We start from the raw sequence: 22,838 nt of genomic DNA, 5'->3' as shown, positions 1-22,838 counted from the left end.
AGAGTAGTGTTCCCTATATCATCTCACTATCGATTCAACTAATCGATTGATATAGGTATGAACGTTCTACTCAAGGACGTTACTATACTTATTTTATCTGACACTAATACAAATAAGCATAATAACCAAAAACCAATGCCTTTATTAATATACAAAAATATGATATACATGAGTCCATACAATCATCAAATGATTGGCTCTAGGGCTCTAACTAATAATCTCCCACTAGCACTAGTGCCAATCAGTATAGGCTCTAAGGCCTAATGACCTAGTGTGACCATCATGCTTTCTCTGTGCCAAAGCCTTGGTCAAGGGATCTGCGATGTTAGCCTCTGTAGGTACTCTGCAAATCTTCACATCTCCTCTATCGATAATCTCTCGAATGAGATGGAAGCGCCGTAGTATGTGCTTGGTCCGCTGGTGTGAGCGAGGTTCCTTCGCCTGTGCTATAGCTCCATTGTTGTCACAATAGAGCTCAATTGGGTCAGCGATGCTAGGAACCACCCCAAGTTCAGTGATGAACTTGCGGATCCAAACTGCCTCCTTTGCTGCCTCTGATGCAGCAATGTACTCGGCTTCTGTTGTAGAATCAGCTACTGTGTCCTGCTTCAAACTCTTCCAGCTGACAGCACCACCATTAATGCAAAATACGAACCCCGACTGTGATCTATAGTCATCCTGGTCGGTCTGGAAGCTAGCATCACTGTAACCCTTTACAGCTAGCTCATCATTGCCTCCATATATCAAGAAATATTCTTTAGTCCTTCTTAAGTACTTAAGAATATTCTTGACCGCTATCCAGTGACTTTCACCTGGATCTGACTGGTATCTGCTCGTCATGCTCAAAGCATACGAGACATCAGGTCGAGTACATAGCATGGCGTACATGATCGATCCTATGGCTGAGGCATAAGGGATCTGATCCATGCGGTCTCTCTCCTCTCTAGAAGAGGGACCTTGAGTCTTCGAAAGACTCACGCCATGTGACATCGGCAGAAATCCCTTCTTGGAGTTCTGCATGGCAAACCGAAGGAGTACCTTATCAATGTATGTACTCTGACTTAGGCCAAGCAATCTCTTAGATCTATCTCTATAGATCTGAATCCCTAGAATGCGGGATGTCTCACCTAAGTCCTTCATTGAGAAGCAACTCCCTAGCCAGGTCTTGACAGACTGAAGCATAGGGATGTCCTTCCCAATGAGTAGTATGTCATCCACATACAATACGAGAAAGACAACTATGTCCCCTACAACCTTCTTGTAGACACAAGGCTCATCTTCGTTCTTGATGAAACCAAACTGTTTGATCGCATCATCGAATCGAAGATTCCAGCTCCGAGAAGCTTGCTTTAATCCATAAATGGACTTATGCAGCTTGCATACTCTGCTAGTATGCTCTGGATCTACAAAACCCTCAGGTTGTGTCATGTACACATCCTCGAGTAGGTTTCCATTCAGAAATGCGGTTTTGACATCCAGCTGCCATATCTCAGAGGCATGGTAGGTCGCAATAGCAAGCATGATCCGAATGGACTTAAACATCGCTATCGGAGAAAAGGTTTCATCATAGTCAATACCATGAATCGCTTGAAACCTTTAGCTACTAAGCGACCCTTATAGATAAGTCCATCCATGTCTTTCTTAAAGACCCACTTACACCCAATGGGTTTTACCCTTCGTGGATCAACCAAAGTCTATACTTGGTTGGTGTACATGGATTCCATTTCGGATCTCATGGCCTCTAGCCATTTCTCGGAATCTGGTCTCATCACAGCTTCCTGATAGGTGGTAGGCTCATCCTCTATGAGCACAACGTCATCATGCTCAGACAAGAGAAATGAGTATCTCTCAGGCTGACGACGTACCCTATCAGACCTGCGAAGAGGTATGTCTACTTGAATTGGTTGTTGTTCCTCAACTCCTTGTGGAACATCATCCACAATACTTTGTGGTTCCAGTTCAACTTCCATCGAGGCTTCAGTGCTAGTATTCGCATCTTGAACTTCTTCAAGATCGAACGTGCTCCCACTAGTCTTTCTAGAAATAAAGTCCCTTTCTAGAAAGACCCCAGTCTTTGCCACAACTACCTTGTGCTGACTGAGAATGTAGAAGTAATATCCCTTAGTTTCCTTGGGATATCCGATGAAATAGCACTTGTCGGATTTGGGTCCTAATTTGTCTGAGACTTGACGTCGTACGTAAGCCTCACAACCCCAAATCCTCATGAAAGACACCTGGGCATCTCTCCAGTCCATATCCTATATGGTGTCTTTATCACAGCCTTGGATGGAACTCGGTTGAGTATGAAAGCCGTGTCTAGAGCATATCCCCATAGATATGCTCGGAAGATCTGTGACTCATCATAGATCGTACCATATCTAATAAGGTACGATTCCTCCGTTCGGATACACCATTCCACCGTGGTGTTCCGGAGGAGTGAGTTGGGATAGAATCCCACACTCGCCTAGATAGTCACGGAACTCATGGCTTAAGTATTCACCACCTCGATCTGATCAAGTATCTTAATACTCTTGCCAAGTTGGTTCAGTACTTCATTCTTGAATTCTTTGAACTTTCAAAGGATTCAGACTTATGTGTCATCAAGTACACATAACCATATCTACTGAAGTCATCAGTAAATGTGATGAAGTATCTATAACCGCCTCTAGCAGCAACATTGAAAGGGCCACATACATCACTATGTATGAGTCCTAACAAATCAGTTGCTCTCTCGCTGTGCCCACTAAAGGGAGTCTTGGTCATCTTGCCTCGTAGGCATGACTCGCATATCTCATATGATTCAAAATCAAATGAGTCCAGCAAACCATCCTTATGGAGCTGGGATAAGCGCTTGTCATTTATATGACCTAAGCGACAGTGCCAGAGGTATGTTTGGTTCATGTCATTTGACTTGAACCTCTTGGTATTTACGTTATAGATAGGGCTCTCTAGATCTAGAATATAGAGTCCGTTTATCAGAGGTGCACTACAATAGAACATATCGTTTAAATAGACGGAACAACATTTGTTCTTTATTATAAACGAAAATCCTTTCTTGTCCAAACAAGAAACGGAAATTATGTTCTTAGTCAAGGCAGGCACATAACAACAATCATCTAATTCTAGTACAAGCCCAGAGGGAAGAGATAGATGATAAGTTCCTACAACAATAGCAGTAACTCGTGCTCCATTGCCTACTTGTAGGTCTATCTCACCCGTCAATGCCCTGCTATTCCTCGGGCTTGTACATTAGTACAAATATGCGAAGCACATCCGGTATCTAATACCCACGATGAAGAAATAGAGAGGTTGACTTCTATAACATTTATACCTGAAGTAGAAATCTTATTTCTCTTCTTCTTAAGATCTTCCAGGTATTCTTTGGAGTTCCTCTTCCAGTGCCTTGCTTGTCCTTGATATAGGTGACAAAGATGTTCAACCATATCGTAAGCGCTCATCAACTCATGTTGCTTCTGAAGCTCAGAGTTCATGGTTGCGAGCATAAGACAAGACACATCTAATGCGTCATCTTGATGCTTCTTGTAAGCATCTCTGCCTCGCTGGCGTTGGCAGGGAGGAGCCTCCTAATGGGCCGCCTGCACGTACAGCTACGTTCCGAGTGAGAACTATTCTCGTGTTCCCGCATCACCCAGAAATTTGCTCCGTTGAGCTTGTCCTTCTTAAGGACAGAACGCAAGGAGAAAGAGTTCGTATTCGACGTCATGGTTATCTACAACAGAAAATTTGCAAAAATAAATATCATATTCTTTTAAAATCATTTAATTAAGCCTTTAATTAAATGATGCTCCCACTGAATACTCTAATTCTTGTGGGACAAGATCCACATCATACTAACCCTTGAGTTAGCTTTGGCTAATACGCCCAAGGCTTAGTATGATCGGTAGGTAACGATTACCAATTACATCTCTATGCAACTCTTGTTTATAAAATCAATATCCGCATTTATATTAAAACTCGAGTTAGCTTTGGCTAATACGCCCGAGAGTTAATATAGATGTGATTTTGACCTATCATTCCAACTATTGGAAGAATGCCTATAGTTGACTCGATCCAACCGAGTAACTAGGAATACTCAATCTAATTGAGTTTGTATTCACCCATGCGTTGATAGGCGGGACCAAGATTGTCCCTCCGTACCCTACCAAGATAATATGTATTGCTCTGCTTTGGCAGATTCAACAATACATGTGATCGAGGTAGTGATAGGTATCACGGCACGGTTAGGCATTTAGAGTTGGTTCGATCGAGATCTAATCTAATCGAAAAGGATGCATCTTGTGCATGACTTAGATCTAATCTAATCGCAAGGGTGCATCATGTGCATGACTTAGATCTAATCTAATCGTAAGGCACTAATTAATTAATTACTTATTAAACATGCATCATATACATAAGCAATTAACTAATTAATATATATTTGTGATTTAGTCATGGCCCTACTACGATCTTCTCAAGCCAATGAGAAGATCGAATGGTCAACCTAGGGTCAACAGCTTCTCCAAGCTCCTCCCTTTGACCACCTTGTGTTGCTCGTGCCCGCCTCGGAACTCCGTTTCGTGTGGACCCTCCACCGCTCCAATTTGTACATTACAATTTGAAACTCAAGTTACATTCGAGTCTAAATCTAATTTACAACAAGAATATAAGAGAAAGGCATGACGCGCAGGTCGCGGAAAAATAAAACATACAACACGCGCAAACACATAACGGCACGCAGGCCGTATTATGAATTACAACACAACCAATCATATTGGGTTTTTGGGCCATGACTATCACAAAATTAATATATAATTCAAAATTATATATTTTCATAATTTTCTATAATTTTTAAAATAAATTTTTTTTTACAATTTTACGAGTAAAATTTCCCGGCGGTCCCGTTTAGCGATTTCGGGCGCAATCGCGGAACGGATCCCCTTGCGGGGCCCAGGGGCAGCGCCCCTACCCGCGATCTAACCATCGCGAGGGTTCGTTTGCGATCCAACAGCACCTAAACCCGCTGTCCCAAAACGATTTGGGCTGAGACATTGCCGTTTCGGAAAAATCTTCCCGGCGGGTTCGTTTTAAGCGATTTCGGGTGCGATCGCGAAGCAAATCCCCTTGCGGGGTTAGGGGCAGTACCCCTACCCACGATCTAACCATCGTGAGTTGCTCCTTTGCGATCTAATGGCACCCAAGCCCGCTGTCCCAAACGGATTTGGGGCGAAACGAAGCCGGTTTTGAAAGATCTTTCCGGTAGCCGAAGCCTACAAGTGCCGAGACACTTGTGCTTCGCTTCTACGGAAAAATTACCCATAAAATCATAAAAAACTAATTTTTACAGAAAATCACAGAAGGTTTTTATTTTTCATAAAAATAAAAACAAACTTGTACAAACCTTGCACGTGGCTCTGATACCACTGTTGTGTTTTTCGGGCCGCGAAAACCGAATCGCCCAAGCCACGGATCTCGTGCAAGGTAAAACTTTCGAAAAATGCGAGTACGAGTTTAAAACACGATCGACTCTTAGATCTACGAGGGAAAAATATTTACCCTTGATGCGTGCCCTTCGCAATCCCGCAACGTCCAAAGGTAGCCGGATCTCGAGACCGTCAAGCGAACGGTCCTCTAGCGGTATCCACACGAACAAGGAGTGGTCTTCTACCACTCAAAGATGGAGAGGAGAACCCACAAGTGTGCTAGCACTTTCTAGGGCTCTCGGATTGGATCTAAAAGGTGAGAAAGGAGAGAAGGGAAAAAGGAACTCATACACTCCTCTAGGTACTCTCCTTTTGTGACCTTCACACCACCTAGTTGCTTGGAATCAACTCTCACTTCTTCTCCACCATGAAGCCACGACCAAAAGCAAGCTTGAGAGAGGGAGAAGCACCCAAGGAAGAAGAAGCATTGAACACCATTCAATTACCACCAAATGAAACATTCTCCTCACTTAGTGTGGCCGGTCACACTAGTGTAACTCCCACATTAATGTGGCCGGCCACATTAATGCATTTGGTGTGTAACCTCCATGAGGTGGCACACCATTAAATGAGGAGATGATGTGGCTAATGATGTGGCTAGATTGGTCATACCAAGTAGGATGAGTCAACCTTCATGATGATGTGGCAAGACATCAAGTCAAACTTGATGTTTCAACTTCCATTTGGTCAAGTCAAACATGACCAATTTTCTTCCTTGTTGAGTTAAATCCAACCTTTGATTCAAGTCAATTTTAATTTAATGAATCTCAATTCATTAATATAAATTGACTCATGAATCAAATTTAAATTAGACTAATTCAACAATTGAATCTAATTGAGTCTAACTCAATAAGTCTAATTTGAATCCAATCTTTGATTCATCATATGAATCTAATCCTATTGGTTCATCATATGAACCTAATCTCCATGCACATGTTCTTTGTGTGTGACCCAATAGGTTCTTGTAACGTTGGCAATGTTATAAACTCCTTTAAAAACATAAGCAATGAGCGGCATCTAGCAATACATCATTGCTACCCAAGTTACAAGAAATGTTGAGATCCAACATCACCTTGTGACTACTAATTGTGACTCCTCACAATATGTGACAAGTGTCCTTCTATCCTAGACATCTAGATTGATCAATTTGAGGCATAGACCGTGTCATCCTCTGACCAATCTAAATCTTGAACTCCAAGTAGACTCACTCAATCAAATGAGCTCAATATCTCATATTGACTCATTTGGGTATGGCCATACACTTCGTGGTCTCACTCTATCAAGAATATCGATGTCTCTCCCGTCATATAGGAGGGATAGATCCCATCTACATCACTCACATCCCTCTGCATAATTTGTTATATACCCAGTAATCGCCTTTATAGTCCACCCAGTTACGGGTGACGTTTGACGAAACTAAAGTACATAACTCCTTATGTAGGGATCCATGGTGACTTCAGGTCTAAGGACTAATAGTCATACTAATAGCCACATGAGAAAGTATATGACACTCATATAACGATCCATGATACTTTCTCATGGCGGGTCATTCAGTATACATTCTCTAATGCATACCCATGTGTCAGCTTGATATCTCTATATCCATGACTTGTGAGATCAAGTCATCGAGCTGACCTACATGCTAGTCTTATTGTATTAACATTGTCCCTGAATGTTAATACTCGACTAGGAATGATTTAGAGTAGTGTTCCCTATATCATCTCACTATCGATTCAACTAATCGATTGATATAGGTATGAACGTTCTACTCAAGGACGTTACTATACTTATTTTATCTGACACTAATACAAATAAGCATAATAACCAAAAACCAATGCCTTTATTAATATACAAAAATATGATATACATGAGTCCATACAATCATCAAATGATTGGCTCTAAGGCTCTAACTAACATAGACTACCCCGTCTAAATGAGGAAATGTTTATATTTACATTTCCTTTTCTTTTATTTCTTTTTATTTTCTTTATTTTCTCATTATCGCCGTTTACCCTTTTCTCTCGAGCACATCTCCACGCGCCGACGCCAAGCTTTTCTCTCCCGATTCTTGCCCTAACCGCCTCTTCCCCGGCCGGTACAAACCCCCCGAGCCCGATGCCATCTCTTTCCTCTTCTCCTTTGCCGACGCTGGCGACCCAACCTCTGCCCTAGTCGAGAGCCACCATCGACCACCCGGAGCCCTAGCCCTTGCCGTGGAGTTCCTAGCGCCGGCTGCTACTTTTTGTGCCCTAACCCGACGACAGCCACTCGAGAAGCGCCGGCCACCCCGATTCCAGCACCCGCGTACCACAGTTGGTTCCACCGTGCCCTAGCTTCTGCCGCCGACGACGAGAGTCACTGCCGAGTCCTTCCCTGTGCTCTAGCCGACACTTGCTCCCGAGCCACTCCGACCACCGCCGACTGTTGATCGAGCAGCACTGCTGCAAATCCTTTCCGGCACCTCTATCCTTCCGAGCAGTGCAGAGCTTGGATATTCTTCTCTGTTATTGATCAATCCGTCTTTGTGGTGGATCAACAAACACGACTGAAGGAGAGTTAGAGGTAAGGTTTATGGTTTTGATCTTTGTGGTAGATTATTGCTAGATGTATTAGCAATAATTATTGATGTAGGTTTAGAAGTTATATAACGGTGTAATTGGGGTTAATGAAATCAACCCTAACTGGTCGGTGGATTTGAAATTAGTTTAGCTATTTGGTTATAATTAAATTTAGCTAAACTATACGGTTTATTACAGGACTTTGATTCGAGACGAACATCTCGACGCCCGAGTTGGACCATTTCGATTGGAGGCGGGTACTTTGACTTATGTCTTTTGATATGCATGATAAAGTGTCTAACATATAGCAAGAATTGTGTTTTCCTTTTGATTCGGTTGGTCACTACATGATCTGTTACATGTTGTTTGTTTATTTATTATGCACTGCATGTTATTATTGACCTGACCATACATGCTTTCGGTAGTGACCCAACCATGTGATACATCATGTTCAGGACCTAGGGTTTATATGATACCCTATCTGTTTGTGTACCTTCCATCTGATACATTGACTTGTGGTACACCTTTTATTTATGTATGGATCTTGCTATGCTATTCATGAGATTGTCATGCTTAGTATCATGCATCATGGTTGCATGCTGTGCGATTGTCGGCTCCACTATGATTGAGCCCATCGCCAGTTATTGCACACACCACCACCACCCATGGATTAGTGGTATATCGGCAGGTGTGTGGCGCTGTTTGGCTCCGTTGGTCCGAGGACTCAGCGTGGTAGCCGCCGCCAGTTCTGTCGTTGGCATTTAGTGTAGCAGATGGTAGCCGGCAGATGGTGGACTCTGTTTGGCTCCGTTGGTCGGACTCAGAGGTAGTGAGATCCTCCCCGTCATTGTGTACCGGAGATGAGAGCATTGAGCTCCCCATTTATGATTTGGGGACAGGAGGATAGGAGTAGTTCTGACTGACGTCAGCGGTGAGCATATCAGTGGCACGATATGCATTTATTGCATTTATTGTTTGTGATTGCATTTATGTGGATGCATATGATTGACATGCATACAGGATTATGACTTCCCCCCGACGACCTACCTTGTACTTTGATCCTATTAGTACAGCTTATCTCCGATTTCGTTTCATTGCATTTATCCTTCTCGTATTCGTGAGACCGTATTTATGATTAGTGTTGTCTGTTATTTGTTTTATTATGCATATCAGTTGTACTGCTGAGTGTTGGACTCACCCGCCTCCATTGTTGATATTTTCAGGTTGAGGCTGTCTCGCTGGCCCCCCATCTTCACGTAGAGCCGTTCTCTACCAGATCGTTATTTGTTTTTATTTGGCCTTTTTCTATATCAGACTTTGTTTTAGTATTGTCTTTGGATTTTTCCTATGGATATGGTATGGAGTGATACCTTTTGATGGATTTTTGATATGATATTGGATTTCATTCTACTACGTGCCTGCCTGGACGGCAGAAGAGGTGAGTTCGTTGGATTTGAGCTTTACGAGTGTAGTGGAGTAGGGTGGATTTCGAGTCAGAGTCCTATTGTTATTGATTACTATTTTTAACTGCGTGGTTGTGATAGCCAGAGGCTGAATATCTTTATTAACTGCGTGGTGTTTGTTTTTATTTCTGTTATCATTCCAGCCGCCTGTGGCTGATGTATATGTGAGATGTAGAAAAGTTTCAGATTGTCCGCCGTACAAGGGAGATGCTGCCGAAATTTCTTCGGACAGGGACTCCTCCGGGGCGTGACAATGTTTGTCTTTGGTATGTCACGGTTTGATACCCATAGCATGATCTGTTTGGTCGCTTGTTATGTATCCATGTTTTATACTTCATGATTATTGTCATGAGTACCTTAGATCCTAGAGTAAGTGACATACCATATCTTACTGAGGTTAGGACTAGGTTCTGGATTTTATTTTCTGGCATGTGTATCTAGATAATCTGATATTCATCTAGGTTTTTTTATATCATACCTGACTTGTGTACCTATATTTGTATATCATATCTGATTTGTGTACCTAGACCCTTTTTGTTTGATCTGTGCATATTGTTGGTACATATGTTATGGAGGGGGATATGTTCAGAATCTAGGTTGTTATACCATAGAGGACCTGTATACCCTAGATCCATAGATTTGACTTGCTGATACTGCGGTTTTCATATTATATATATATATATATAGATTTTTCTATGCTAATCAGGATATTGTCATGCTTAGTGTCATGCACCATTCACATGATTTTATGTTGTGTGATAGATTGCTCCATTATTGTCGAGCACATCGTCGGTTTCATCACTGTTCGGTGCTCCGTTGTTGACGCTCATGGGTAGCGTGACGCAGCGTGGTAGCACGTCAGTTTTGGCTATGTTCGGTGCTCCGTTGGTCCGCTCATGGGTAGTGTGACGCAGCGTGGTAGCACGTCAGGGATCCCTCCCCGTCATAGTGCACCGGGAGATGAGAGCATTGCGCTCCCCCAGTTATGATTTGGGGTAGGAGTATGTATGTACTCCGACAACATCCCGTCCACTCAGTCACTCATCAGGGGTAGTGATGTCAGAGTGCACGGTTGTCACAACCCTACCCACTCAATCTCACCATTTGTGTGTGAGATGACTGACTGGCGTCAGGGGTGACCATGTCATTGGCACCATATGCATTTATTGCATTTATTTGCTTGTGTTTGCTGCACTTATATGCTGCATTTTGGTGGATGCATTTGTTTGACATGCATACAGGAGGCATAGTGTGTATCTGGTTTGACGACCCTTTTGTCTGGATAGGAGTTCCTGGTGAGTACAGCTTCCTCAGTTACCTTTCAGTTTTACATATTTCCTAAATATGATTAGGGAGTTGTATTCCATGTTTATTGCTGTTAGATATATCTTACTAGACATGTCTATTGGTATCTGCTGAGTTGTTGAACTCACCCCCGTGGACACTATATTTTTTTTCAGGTACCAGGTTGTTTATGGTGTCGCTTGGAGTATCCTGTCTGCTGGTCCCCACGTCACATCAGAAGACTTATCGATTTCACTTATGTTTTGTTTGTTTATGTATCAGTTTGTTTAGCTCTGTACTCCGATTTTGTTTTTCGAGTGTTGATGTTGTTATGTGATATTTTGTATTGGTTGTTGGTTGTGTAAGCCTATCCGGCTAGTAGTTTTTTGTGTTTTGGTTTGTATGTGATTTCTGTCATTTTCCGTTGTGTTGGTTTTGTTCCAGCCGAGAGGGCTGATGATATATATATATATATATATATCTGTGTGGTTGTGTATATATTCCAGCCGCATGTGGCTGATGTATATTGTGGATGTAGAAAGTTTCATATTGTCCGCCGTACAGGGGAGGTGCTGCCGAAATTTCTTCGGACAGGGACTTTCCCGGGGCGTGACACTTTCATTTGGCTTGTTCTTTCAGTGTGACCGAACAATTTACTTATCAGTTTGACTGAGCGAGCATGTTTATCCAAAGCATTGGTCTGGAGTTGGTTCAAGATCATCGAGATGGCAACAACATTGTGCTCTCGGTACATATCCCAACTGTGCCCTATCATTCTGCCCTCGTTGCATATCCCAAGCGTGCTGGATAGGGCAGTAAATGAACCAATGGTTCAAAAATAAGTTTGGTGTTCAATTTAATATGGAATTATTTATGTGCATTCAATACAACACAATTTTAATTAATTGGACATGTTTCAATGACTTATGAATAAATTTGAACAAGTATATTAGTGAATAATAATCATCAATAACTTTTTATAAACATGTTAAATAAATAAAATAAAATAAGTTTAAATTATTAAATTTAATAACTAATTGAATAAGTTTTAAGCAATAAATAAGGTTGTTCTTGTGTAATAGTACCACGGTAGGGCACTTTTTTAGTTTCTCAAAGATTTAAGGATCGTGTTTAAATCTTGGTGAATTAACTGATGAATTTTTTCTAATGGACGGTTGATCTAAGAACACTGGACTGATAGACCGGTTAAAAATTTTCATGGCTGGAGGATTTGCAAGTTGAATACTTGATACCAATTAAATTGAGAACTTGATAACATTTAAAATTTTAAATGAATAACCTAATCAAATTTAAATTTTTAATTAAATTATTTCAAAATTTCATCTAAGAAAACATCAATTTATTCAATTATAATTTTAAAATTTCTTATTTATTAACTAAAAATTAATAATTAAATCAGTAAAAAAATTTGATTATTTTTTATGTGTTTTGTATTTATTTTAAAATATATAAAATTTTATGATTTAATTTCATGGACTGTAATAAATAATTTAAAAATAAACTTAATTTAGGTGGTGTTTGGTTCTCTCCAAGGAATCGGAATGGGAATAGGTATCATAGTATTGTGGAATGGGAATGAGTGTGAGCTTGGGTATCATTCCTAAAAGTAATGTTTGGTTAGTTGAATATTTTCAATCGGAATGAACTTAAATTTTCTTTTTTACCCTTAGAGGAAAATAAGAGAAAAAATTAGATGGAAAGTAAAATTGAATGTGAGAGACACATATGATGAGAGAGAAAGTGTGATGGGAAAAAATGAAGAGAGGGAAAGTATGATGAGAGAAAATGAGGAGAGAGAGCTTGATAGGAGAGATTGAGAAGAGAAAAAGTATGATGAGAGAGAAAGTGTGTTGAGAGAGAAAGAGTAATTGGGAAAAATAAAGAGAGAGAAAGTGTGATGAGAGAAAGTATGATGAGAAAATGTGATGAGAGAGAATGTGTGATGGGAAAAAATGAAGAAGGGAAAGTGTGATGAGAGAAAATGAGGAGAGAGTGTCTGATGGAAAAGAATGAAGAGAGAGAAAGTGGGATGAGAGAAAATATGGAGAGAGAGTATGGTAAGAGAGATTGAGGAGAGAGAAAGTATGATGAAAAAATGAAGAGAGATAAAATAATGAGAGAGAGTGATGAGAGAGAAAATAATGGAGAGAATACAAAGAGAAAATGGTAGAGAATGTGTGATGAGAGAGAATAAGGAGAGAGAGAGTGATGGAAGAGAATGAAGAGAGAGAAAGTGTGATTAGATAAAATATGGAGAGAGAGAGTATGGTAAGAGAGATTTAGGAGAGAGAACGAATGATGAGAGAAAAAGTATGATGAAAAAAATGAGAGAATGAAGAGAGAGAAAATAATGAGAGAGAGTGTATGATGAGAGAGAAAATTGTAAAGAATGTGTGATGAGAAAGAATAAGAAGAGATAAAATATGTTGAAAGAAAAAATATGATGATAGAATGAGGAGAGAGAAAGTATGATGAGAGAGAACATGGAGAGAGAATGAAATGAAAGAAAAATTAAACAAATATACTAAGGGTATTTTTGTCAAAAACTTAATTCTTAATCCCATTCCATCAAAACCTAAGGGAGGGGGTGGGTTTCATCCAGGTTTGGAAATGAATTCATTCCCTTATTTCCAAACCTCTAAACCAAACACCACCTTAATATAAAAATTTAATTGAACTTAACACACGAACCCTACAATAGTACAACACAAGGATAACACACGAAAGATCTAGTAGATGATCTCTCCCCAAAACAAAAAATAATTTAATATCATAGTGGACCAATGGTCCACGTATTAGATATTAAACTAATAAGAACAAATACTACACTTGATCTTAGCCAAAAGGCTGAGAAAGATATGAATAAATTAGAGTCATAGCCTCTTCTTTTATAGCACTAGTTCCACTCCATCAATCAAAAACAAACGATATGGGACTAAATTCTAAACCCTAAACTCTAAACTCCATCTAATATAAAAGGTCATTACAATTTTTTTTTGTTTGTAAGAAGAGGCGAGAGTACAACTCCACCTGGTCTAAATGGCCATTAGAGTTTTTTTTTTAAGACGAGGCGAGAGTACATTGCAAACCGTGATCTTTCTCACGTCTCCTTCTCCTTGACCGCGGAAAAGAAAGTTTTTTCTTCTCATTTCTCTTCTCCTGCAAGCAAGAAATATAACACCAGTTGCTGCCCTCTTCTAGCAACAAGATCAAGTAGCCATCAAACCCCAATCTTCTTCCTCTTTTGGTATTTTTTAGGATTTTATTGGCACAACAAAATAGTCATGTTTTGTCTTACCTTATTTTCTTTGTGTTGCTGTCGAGCTCATCGAAACGCTAACGAAGAAAGTAAAGTTCTCCATTTTTTACATCTTCCTCTCTATTTTATCTTATCTATTTTTCTCAAAAGCAATGATCTTCCAAGAGTTGTAAGTTATTCCTTTCTCGTTTCATGATCAAAAATCCTAGCTACACCCCTGTCTCTCCCCAAAACAAAAATTAATTTAATATCATAGTGAACCAATGGTCCACGTATTAGATATTAAACTAATAAGAACAAATTCTACACTTGATCTTAGCCAAAAGGCTGAGAAAGATATGAATAAATTAGAGTCATAGCCTCTTCTTTTATAGCACTAGTTCCACTCCGTCAATCAAAAACAAACGATATGGGACTAAATTCTAAACCCTAAACTCTAAACTCCATCTAGTATAAAAGGTCATTACAATTTTTTTTTTGTTTGTAAGAAGAGGCGAGAGTACAACTCCACCTAGTCTAAATGGCCATTAGAGTTTTTTTTTTAAGAAGAGGCGAGAGTACATTGCAAACCGTGATCTTTCTCATGTCTCCTTCTCCTTGACCGCGGAAAAGAAAGGAGAGTCTTGTTGCTTGAGATTTTGTTCTGGAGGTTGTTAAGGTTTGTTGCTTCGCCACTGCAGCTGCGTCGGCGAGCAGGACCTCTCCTCCGTCGCTCACCCTCTCTCCGCCTCGCTCCCTCGTAAGCTGATCGAATTCTCCGCCGAAGCCATCTGTGGGTTTGATCCCCCGATTCACTCGGCTCGTCACTAGTCGGCTTCAGATGCCGATCCTTCAAGCTGCGTCGCATGGTTCCTCTGTTGCAGTCGCTACTAGCGGCGTCAATTAGACCGCAACCTGGGATGCCCTTGATGGTATCCGTGTATTCGCGGGGGGGGCACTGGAGAGCCCTGTTCCTCAGCGATCTCTGGGACCAAAATGAAATATCAAATTGCTTCCTTTTTTCCCTTCTCCCGTTCATACTAACTACTGATTTTCTAAATCTTTCTTCTCTAGATCTGATTACCACCTGCTCTTAGTTTGTTCGATTAGGCAATTGTTAGCTGTTCCGTTTCATTGTCCTAGCAGATTGATTGATACATGATCAACTACTTTTGTGTAGATCAGTGTGTTTCAGTGGTTGCACTCATGAGGCAGTTTGGATGTTTTTGTTGGTGAGTTTAGCTCTTCTCTTTTGATACCTGCAAACTCATCCAAATTTGATGCAGCAGGAGTTAAACAAATTGCAGTTGGTGTTGGGACTCCTAGCAAAGCTTGCGTGCTTGCTGAACGGGTAATGATTCAATTTCGCAGTTAACTTTGATTGTAGTAATTTGTTGTTTTACAATAGTGTGTTTGTTCTATGTTTCACGAGAGAATGTATCTCCTGAAACATGGAGATTTCCGGTTTCCTTGCTTATGATCATTGATCTCCTTCATAAGAAATTTACAAGGATCATTCGCTGCAGAACAATTCACGCGCCTAGAATTGATCCAAGCATCTCAATTTTTTTTTAATTTATTCCTTTAAATTGTAAAATCCTAAACACCCAAAATACATATATTATATACCCCATGAGTACTTAAAATTTTTTAATTCTAATTTTTTTAGCTTGAACACTATAATCCAACTCCTAAACCCTAAAGTTTAAATCTAATCGGCTTAACTCAGGAGCTAAAAGAAATAAATTTTAAAAAATAAATCTAATACAAGAGGGGCACCTATATATATATATCGTTCACGGTGGAACAGTCCACAACTCTGTTGTCGGGCTCATAGATTAGGATAGCGAAAATTGTCGACAGAATAACTTTTTCGTCGGTATATATTTACCGATGGAACTAGTTATTCCATTGGTAAATGTACCGACGGAACAGTAATTCCGTCGGAGTATAATTTTGCGACGAATTTTACACCGACACTTTATTTTCCGTCGATAAATGCCTCTACCGACAGAACTACGACGGAATATTCCGTCAGTAATGCTGTTTTTTTTTTGTAGTGGAACAGTCCACAACTGTGTTGTCGAGCGCATAGAATTGATCCAGACACCCCAATTGAAATACATGTGTTATTTTATTTTATTTTTTTAAGCTCCGAGTTTAAACTAATTAGATTTTACCTTTAGTGTCTATATATGTTAAATTATAATGTTCAAATTAAACAAAATTAGATACTCACGGGTATAATATATATATATATATATATATATATATATATATATATATATATATATATATATATATATATAGGATATTTCTTTTAGCTCCGATTTATGGATTTTTTTAATTTTAAAATATAAAAAAAATTGAGACGCCTTGATCAATTCTAGGTGCCTCTACCAATCAGGCACGGACGATCGCATAACATACTATACACACACGGATGCTAGCCTAGGCGACATTCGTGGGCAGCACATTGAATCAGCGAAATACGAATTTTTTTAGCTCCACTTATGTCAATAAGAGTTTGTCTTTTGAGTGTAGGATTTGGATTATAGTATTAAGCATAACAAAAAATTAAATTTTAAAAACAAATTGGATACTCAAGAGATGTGCAGAGTAAGGTATGCAGAATATCAAAACTATATTTATAGTGTTTTGTTATCATGCACACCCATGTATACGCAAATCATGATCATTTAGGGTGTGTTTTTTTGGAAGTTATTCTTGATAACCTTGGTTATCAATCCAAGATCATCAACGAAAACCTGTTAAAAAAAAATGTTCACTTTTTTAACCTAAACTCTAAAAAAAACTTAACACTATTGTATGTTCATGAATTTCTCATAAATGAGTACCTAGAATAATAAAATTATATATAAAGAGTTTTATTACTTTCACATACAAAATAAAAAACATAAACTAATAAAATATGGAGATGCAGGGTATCGATCCCCGTACCTCTCACATGCTAAGCGAGCGCTCTACCATTTGAGCTACATCCCCATTAATAGGTTTTAATGTATATTCTCAAATATCATTACAAAATTAGTTCGTCTCGTAGATTGATGAATTTAGTGAACGACACCTCGGACTCTCACCATTATGGCGATTCTTCGGTTCCAACGGCACCTCGTCGTATAACTCTTCCTCATCTCTGCCGCTGCCCTCGCGCTCCTCTGGGTTGCCTTCTCCTCTGCGATCCCTGCTTCCTCAACGTCGTCGAGGGACGCCGCCAAGGAGGTGGTGGAGAGCAAGTACTTGTATTGGGGCGACCGCATTGATTGCCCCGGAAAGCACTGCGACACCAAGAGTCCAGCCTCCAATGCACCCTCCAAGAAGCCCTCTTCCTCGGAAGGTCCCATCAATTTCTCTTCTGGTCTACTACCTTGCTTTAATATTCCATCACTATTGTGGATGATCTTCTTTGATTCGTTGAATTGGAATTAAGAACACTCCAAGTTTCTGGGATTATGAAGATTTGCCTTTGAGCATTTGATTTGGGTGTTAAAGTTCACTCCTTGCGTATAAAAAATTTGTAGGAAGAATTCTAGATGGAGGAATTAATTAATAGTTGTTTTGTACTGACATTATGCTTGTTTAAAAAATTTGCAGAGTATTTGTGATGCCTTCTAGAATGTGCATCAATCCAACACATAACAAGGATCCTGCACCAAAGCGGAAATCCAAATACAGATGGAATGTACAATTACTCAACTCCTGTTACATTATTTGACAAGTCACAGACATTATTTTTGTGTTTTTCTAAAACTTTAATGAAGCATTGTGCAAATTTTGTTCCTTTTTTATTTAATCAATAGCGGGTAAACTTATGCTCATATACTCTTTCATGTAGCTTTCTGCATCTTTCCCGTGGATCATATACTCTTTCTGATAGGTTGTGCAGTGGGTTCCATTCCACTTTGTCTAATGTATGTTTTGTTAATATTTAATTTCTTTAGCAATTTGACATAGCTAGATTGTCACTTTGATATCAAATCTACTTGTAACTTGAAAGATATGCACATTCCTCTCTATATTTAAAATCGAATGAAAATTGTGCAGCTGTTTTCGTGTTTTAGTTAGACTAAGAGACTGGAATCTGAGCCAGTCTTTTTGTGCAAGATACCTTAATTTTTTAGTGTATAGTGAATTTAAGAATATTAGAGATGTCATTTCAATGACTCGTATGAAACCTTGTATGGCTATTTGTTTGAAATGCTTTCATTTATCAAGTTCCCTTTGAATATCTTCTTCATCAAATGCACTTTCTAGATTCATTATCCTTTTCTCTTTATCTTTCAATTAGTGTCCTGGGCCAATTTTCTTTTAGGAATTCTTATCCCGACTATGCTTTATGTGCTTGTCTTTACATTTTTGCACTGATATCGGTTCAATCAATGCAATTGGTTATGGTAACTTGATTTTTTTAGTTGGGCTACAAGTTCTGCTTCTCTTGATTCTTTATAGGATTTGGATCTCATTTCAAGTAAAATAGGAGTGATTTCGGACAACTCAAAGGCATGGTCACACATATTGTCAACAAATTCGAAATTAAGAAGAAAAGGAGTGATTCACGTGAATGGAGTTAGCAGGAGTGATCTCAACGAAAATAATCACTACTCCAATGTGCTACTAATTAACCGCACTGCGAGTCCTCTTGCATGGTAAGTAATCCGCACATGAAATTTTCTTTATTTCCCAAGATGTCGCCATGGTTAAATGGTCCGATACTTTGCTAGGTGATCTTGAATCTTCAAGCTCTAGTCTTGACCATGATGAACATCCAGGTCTATGGAGTGCAAGGATCGAACCAATCACAGCTCTGTTTTGCTACCACATGATTTTCTTCCTACGATGGCTGCCAAAAGACTAATGAATGTAGCAGATAAGGTATTGGTTCTCCAAATTGTTATTTGACTTGCAAAATAGCTAATAACTATCTCATAATACAAGTAAAATATCTTTCAAGAGAAATTCACTTTTTGTTAGGGTTGTGATGTTTCTATGACACAAACCCTTCCAGAGAAATTCATTTTTTTCATGAGCTCTGATGTTTCTATGACATTCAAATGAATAATTGGTGTTGGACTCGTGTGACTCTTTCTTAGTTTCATTGCTCTACTTGCCACAAAAGTCTTGCAAACGTGTGACATGAGAACATTTGATGAATTTGTTCTTGTGGCAGACAAATGATGCATATTGAGATACCACTGGAGAATTTCTTCAACGCATATGGATAACTTTTCATTCTTGTTATTATTATAGAATGCAATAAGATTTAGTAGATTCATAAAATATGACAAGAATGAACTTTGATTACAACCCTCCTACTTCCATGTGTCTATCAATCTCTTAATCTATTTTTAAAGTGTTGTTTTTGTCATTCATAAGAATCTCTCTGTTCTTTAAATTTATAATTTCTGGAATTTATGCTTTGTCTATCGAAATAAATAAACTTCTTTGCTTCATCTATTCGTGCAGCCTCTTGCAACGGTAAAGTTGTTGCTTTGTGACCAAAAGGTCACGGGTTCGAATCCTGGAAACAACCTCTTGCAAAAAAGCAGGATAAGGCTGCATACAATGGATCCTTCCTCGAGACCCCGCATAACGGGAGCTTTATGCACCGGACTACTTTTTGTTTTTTTTGTTACTTCATCTATTCGTGCACTTCTGCATTGGATATATGTTGGTTTTTGTATGTGAGTGCAAACTTTGTAACAGGTACAAATTGGCATGCTCATCGAACTTTACAAACATATTCGACTCGGTGGTCGAGAACAACTATCAGCTTTTTATGGTAGAAAGATTGATTTTGGCAAGTGCCGAAACATATGTGAAAACTTACAAGGAAGATGAAGATGATCTGAGTCTAATAAATGACCCAAAGAATAACAATAAGAACTGTCAAATCCCTGTTTATACCATGGACAATGAGGGAATTGATCGATAGATTCAAGATTTGGCAAATATTCAGATATATGGTCGAACAATAAATGCGTGGGAATGGACTGCTTTAAACATCTAACAAATTGAGTTCGCATGTGGATTTCTTATCATTTTCATACGGTTAGAGAAGATTTCTAGTGATTGACTTGTATCTAAAATGTTTTTGTTTTAGTTCTTGTAATGTGTGTTGTAAAATCAAAATGATTGAGACAATAAGGGTTTTAGATGTGATGATATTGGTTCTACATCTTCCCAATGTTGTCTTGTAATGTTAAGCTAGTCTTAAAAATAATTAACCAGGCTGAGTAACGCCGAGCATGGGATGACCGACCCGGTCCCTCGAACGTTTTCCACCGGACACCAAGGTAAATCGGGAAGGGCTCGCAGTGGGCAGCCTAGAAGCCCAACATCTTTTAGTTGCGTGCCCCATTTAGAGGAAAAATTCCTGTAAATTCGCCATAGCTGGGGCTTGAACCGTGGGTGTAGATGCCCTGCCGCTACACCATAGCCTCGGAGGCTCCATGATTAGGTTGATTGAACACTAATGGCGATGGGATAAATCTCGCGACTCAAAAGTATTCTTCAGCATTGCAAATATATACATTCATCAAAAATCAGTAAATCAGACTTCATAACTCAAATCCTCGCTATAATATTCCTATCAAATTAACTTACTTTTAGGGTGCAAATCTTAGATTTGTCATTATCAATACAATAAAAAATGTATGATTTGAGCAAACCAATTCAAGACGCGATAAGGCATGCTAGAATTAGTTCAATCTTTGATATGGTGGGCAAAAATGGACTCATTGCTTGTCCTCAACCTATCGAGATCATCTAATGGCAAAGATCTATTTGTTAGAGGAACTCGTCATTAACTTGTTAACTTCTTGTAATATATACAAAGAACATCTCTATCTCCAACATGTAGTTAAATTCTAAGAGATTATTAGCTTTTTGGTTTTATGACATGTATACCAATTGCAAATATAAGTTTGTAACATTAAAAAATAATGGAAATTCTAAATTTATATGGCTTAAGTTAATTGTAAAAAAAAACTTGCACTCAATAAATTAAAACTATTGTAAAGGTAAATGAATGATTCAAAAACCATAAAGATGCATTCTAAAAAAATCGACAAATTATGAGGGATAACAATATTTTTTTTTTCTATTACAATAAGAAAAAAAATCAAAATGATAGAAATTTCTCAGACTCATAAGTTTAACTGATCAAATGAGATCTAGAAATAACATCATAATTTTATCTTTTTTAAAATTCAAATACAATTTCCACTATCTATATATTCGATAACAAAAATAAATTAAACATTTATGAGAAAATTTAGTGTTTAACTCGATAATCATTTATTTATATTTATTCGATATGAATTAAATAAATAAGCTTGATTAATTCATTAAAAAATAAATAAATTTCTTAAAAACAAAGATTTTAAATTATTCAAAAATTATATTCACAAACAATGAAACAAAACTTGTAAACTATATTTATTAACAAACTTGTTATTAAATTTGTAAATAAAATTTTTAAAAAAAAACTGTAACATTAAACTCATTAATCAAATAAATAAACTTTAAAATATAAAAATTTTAATCAATCAATTTCAAATTAAAAATGTAATAATATCTAAATATATATAGATTTTGTTTGGCCTGGCATGATATATATTTTGTGTTTATATAAATTTTATAATGAGTGGTGATATGCTGTGCATTGCACTGTGCGCGACTGCACGCGCACAGCATTTTAGACTTTTCTAATTTTTTTAATTTGAATTAAAAAAATCAATATTTCTATATATAAATTCCTAATATATAAATATATCCCCTAAACATATTATAATACTCCATAAATATTTAAATTTATTTCATTTTTCATTTTTCTTTTTACTAAACACTATAATCCAATTGGGATGTCTTAACCCTAGAAGTAAAATGTTAAAAAAAAAAATAGCTTGAAAATTATAACCCAATTGGGAAGTATGAACCCTAAAATAAAATCTTAAAAAATATTTTAATTAATTTTTTTAATTCAAAATTTTTAAATAATAATAATAATAATTAATATCATACGATATCTATTATTTTGATTTTGAATTTTAAAAAATCAATATTTCCTTATATATAAATCCCTAATGCATGAATATATCCCCTAAACACATTACAATACTCCATAAATATCTAAATTTATTTTATTTTTAATTTTTTTTTACTAAATACTATAACCGAATTGGGAAATCTGAACCCTAGTGGTAAAATCTTAAAAAAAAAAATAACTTACAAATTATAACCCATTTAGAAAACATAAACCCTAGAAATAAAATTTAAAAAAAAAATTTTAATTTTTGTTTGTAATTCAAAATTTAAAAAAATTAATTAAAAAGAAAAAAAAAGTGTTGATATCCTGCGCGACGCGAACAGTCGCATACTGTGCACGTCACACAGGATATCATATTTCGTTTATAATAGCATACACATTGGGTTGGTAGCTGAATTGTGTGGGTATATAGTAAAACTAGGAACAAAATTTCATTAAATTTTCTTAATAATTTATAATTAGAGATGTCAAAAATAAATCTTATCCATAAATCCGAATCAACCCGAAAAATATCCAACTTAGATTAGAAATTTTCATATTTAGATCGGAGGGTTTTTAAGTTGTGCTAGGATTGGATCGAAATCCAGATTGACTAGGATACCTAAATTTAGGATTTAGTGAATTTTTTAAATTAAATCAAATTTTATTTTTAAAATTATGAATATCAATATTAAAGTTAGTATAATAATGATAAATTATTGAGATAAAAATAAAAAATTATAATAA

The 22,838-nt window shown here is 37.7% G+C and overlaps 3 pseudogenes; 1 reads left to right on the top strand and 2 right to left on the bottom strand.

Moving 5' to 3' along the window:
• LOC122043581 overlaps positions 1 to 19,903 on the top strand; it is a 74,971-nt pseudogene extending 55,068 nt beyond the window's left edge.
• Positions 13,483 to 13,666, bottom strand: LOC122044475 (annotated as a pseudogene).
• LOC122044486 lies at positions 14,284 to 14,405 on the bottom strand (annotated as a pseudogene).
• Positions 19,904 to 22,838: the final 2,935 nt, after the last annotated feature.

Source organism: Zingiber officinale, chromosome 2A (assembly GCF_018446385.1).
Source record: "Zingiber officinale cultivar Zhangliang chromosome 2A, Zo_v1.1, whole genome shotgun sequence".
NCBI lineage: Eukaryota > Viridiplantae > Streptophyta > Magnoliopsida > Zingiberales > Zingiberaceae > Zingiber > Zingiber officinale.
The sequence above is the reverse complement of the archived record's forward strand: the minus strand, read 5'-3'. Positions and strand labels throughout refer to the sequence as shown.